Here is a 3,120-nt window from a genome sequence, read left to right on the forward strand (position 1 = left end):
TCGCAATTTAGCCGATATTTTAATTACTTAAATAGCGTTAAATCAAGTATTCACTGACAAATTATCAGCTTTTCAGAAAAAAGTGTCTCTTTGGAATATCCGCATTTCAGAAAAAAATACAGTAGATATGTTTTCTTCGCTGCTTAATAAAAATACAGTAGTCGAGGGAATTATCTCCGTAATTAACAGAACGTTTAACAATATCGGAAGAAAAGATTTCCTTAAATACACAATTACGACTGGATACGAAATCCATTTGGCACAGTTAATACATTGAGTTGTGAATTGTCGTTACAAGAAGAACAATTGGTTACCTTGTAAACGGATCGAACTCTAAAAATGAAATTCCCTAAAATAACTCTTGGGGAATTTTGGTTTTTTGTCAAGCCGAATACCCAGCTCTCTCCTGTATATCGGTTATAGTATATCTGTAATATATATACTATATATATATATTTAATATATATATATATATATATATTAAAGATACCAAGCTATTTTGAACCTGGTTTTACTCCATTTCCCAAGTAAGCAAACAGACAAACAAATCAAGTTTGCGCCTGCACGTAATGCAAGTCAAGCTGACCCTGAAGGTAGTGCTGTCTGTTTGCTTACTTGGGAAATGGAATAAAACCAGGTTTAAAATAGCTTGGTATCTTTAACATTTATTATACCCAAGGTAGAATACTTTCTACATTTATATCTCCTCCAGAGATTTTTATTTAATAAGAATGAAAACCTTATGGTAACTTGTTCTGGTAAAATACTTATACGCTGTATTACTAAAATCTTGATATTATTAATTTTTCTAGCCTAGCTCCCACTGACGACATTCGACCTCACTGATGTCTACCTACCGATCGCCAGAAGTTCCTATTTTCCAGCAACCCTGAGAAAGAGCTCCATGTTCCAGAATCCAGTCCCTGATTCTAGTGGTAAGCTCGTTTGCAATCTATTTTTTTATTTTTTTATTTTTCTACTGTTGTCTAATTTTGCCTTGTGCTTGTTTGCAGTCTTCCACCTCTAGCTAGTCTAGCAGGAGATTTCGGCAAACAGGGAACGCTTTGCCCTGGTTCTGAAGGTTCTTTCTTTCTGGGACTTAGTTTTTTTTCTCTCTAAATCATGATTTCTTTTTCACCGCGAGTCAGGACCCTTGGCATCTAAGCGGACGCCGACACACCGAAGAGGATGTTGGCGAAAGCTCTTAGCGAAGCAGTAGGGGCAGAAAATATAGTTGGCTTTACCCCTTATTGAGCAGGCAGGTTCCAGATAGTAGTAAAGAATGTGGAAACCAGGAACAAGTTAAGTAAAGGACTAGAATGTCAAGGGAAAACATTTTTTTCCCCTTTGTAGTAGGAAGTGTTTTCAAGGCAATAAGAATAGAGAAGTTCCCTGTAGAATATCTGGAGGGGGGGAACAGAAATAATCAACAAAGTGTTTTCGAAATGGGGAGTCGTACGCGACGTAAACATTGCTTACGATACAGACTTCCCCGACTGAAAGACTGGCGAGGTAACTTTCCGTATGGAAATGAAGGCCGAAGTCCCCACTTCTGTCTTTCTAGGCTCTGCCAGGGTAATAGTTAACTACCCTGGAGTTAAGAAACAGTGTTATAAGTGCGGTTCTCTGGAACATCCAGGTAAAGACTGCCCAAGAACAAATGCAGGAACTGCATAGCGGCAGGACATGCCCTACCTCAGTGTGAGGCACCTTGTCTTAAATGTGGCACCATAGATCACAAAGTAGACACCTGCCCATCCAGAAACCAGGCAGAAAGAATGGGAGGTGCTATCCCGCCAGCCACAGTAACACCAGCAGTAAATATTAATGACACAGAACGGGAAGACTTCCCAACCTTGCAGGCTGCACATAACACAATAGCAACAGGGAATCAAAAACGCAATAAGAAGGAAACGCCCGTAACTAAGAATGCAGAAACGACCAGCAAAGAAAGAACAGAGGAAGGAGAAACAGCCAAGGATCAAGCCACCACCACAGAAACCGCAGTGGAAGAAATAAAGGAACGCAACCAACAAGAAACTACCACTTTAGATACAGAGAAAGGAAACGAAGCAGAGGTAGAATGCGAAACGGAGGAAGAAATGGAAACTACTAAAGAAGAAGGTACACAAAAGCGGTCACGAAGCCCTGAAGAAGGAAACATTAAAAAATCAAAACCAGGTAACACAGCCTAATCGGAAGAATCAGAAGCGGATGAAATGGAGACCAAAACAACAATACAGGAAGAGGCTGAAGAATTTCCTGTAGAAGAAATCAAACTAGTTATGGGTGAAAATATGTTTAAAAATGGGACTGCAATAATAAAGAAATAGAGAGGACCCATCGAATCTGCAGATAGTGTATTCTTAACAATGTACAGAGAAGATGGGCCAACGTTCCTCCTTCGGAAAGGAATTATAAGTATGAAATGGAAAGATATCTATATCGAGGACATAGCCATGGCCGTGCCCAACCAGGTAACGGGTCATCTGGGCCTGACAGAGGTCGAGAGTAAGTACTTCTGCAGAACTTTGAGAAAGTTAACAGAATCAGAGATCAAAGAAGACACTGAGTGGTTTGGACGTAAATACTTTCAAAGGTTACGACAGATAGGAAAGTTGAGTTAGTTCACGTGGGAGGGGGTTAAAAAAAAACCGCTTGCCCCAACAGGTGTATGATTATTAGTCCACAAAGGAGTGGGTAGACCTGAGAACCCGGGCTGCGAAGGCTTACGTCGGGGCGTTGCAGCTCCTTGTGGGCTGCATCACTCGGGCCGGGCTTTTCCCCCAACTCTCGGTTCTCTGGTTGATAAAGTCCACCTCAATACGGATCCCACTATCGCAGGTTTTTTTATTATTATTATTTTTTTTTCAGTTGTAAGGCATGGTTTAAGAATAATCTAAGTTCCAAATTTTAACAAACATTTTTCTTTTTTTGTTAGGGGTTACGAGATGACGTCTCCAGACACCTGGATTAATGTAATCTAAAGTTATGTTTTTCGGGTAAAGTGAAGGTAAATTTTAAGTTTGTTTTTTCGAACAGGTGTAAGGAGATTATGTTTTACAGACCTATCAGCCACAACCTCTGGGTTATACAGCTAAACAGGTTGACTGAGGCCTC

The sequence above is a fragment of the Typopeltis vanoorti genome, chromosome 9 (assembly GCF_054136105.1).
Source record: "Typopeltis vanoorti isolate ZY-2024b chromosome 9, IOZ_Tvanoo_1.0, whole genome shotgun sequence".
NCBI classification, from domain to species: Eukaryota; Metazoa; Arthropoda; class Arachnida; order Uropygi; family Thelyphonidae; genus Typopeltis; species Typopeltis vanoorti.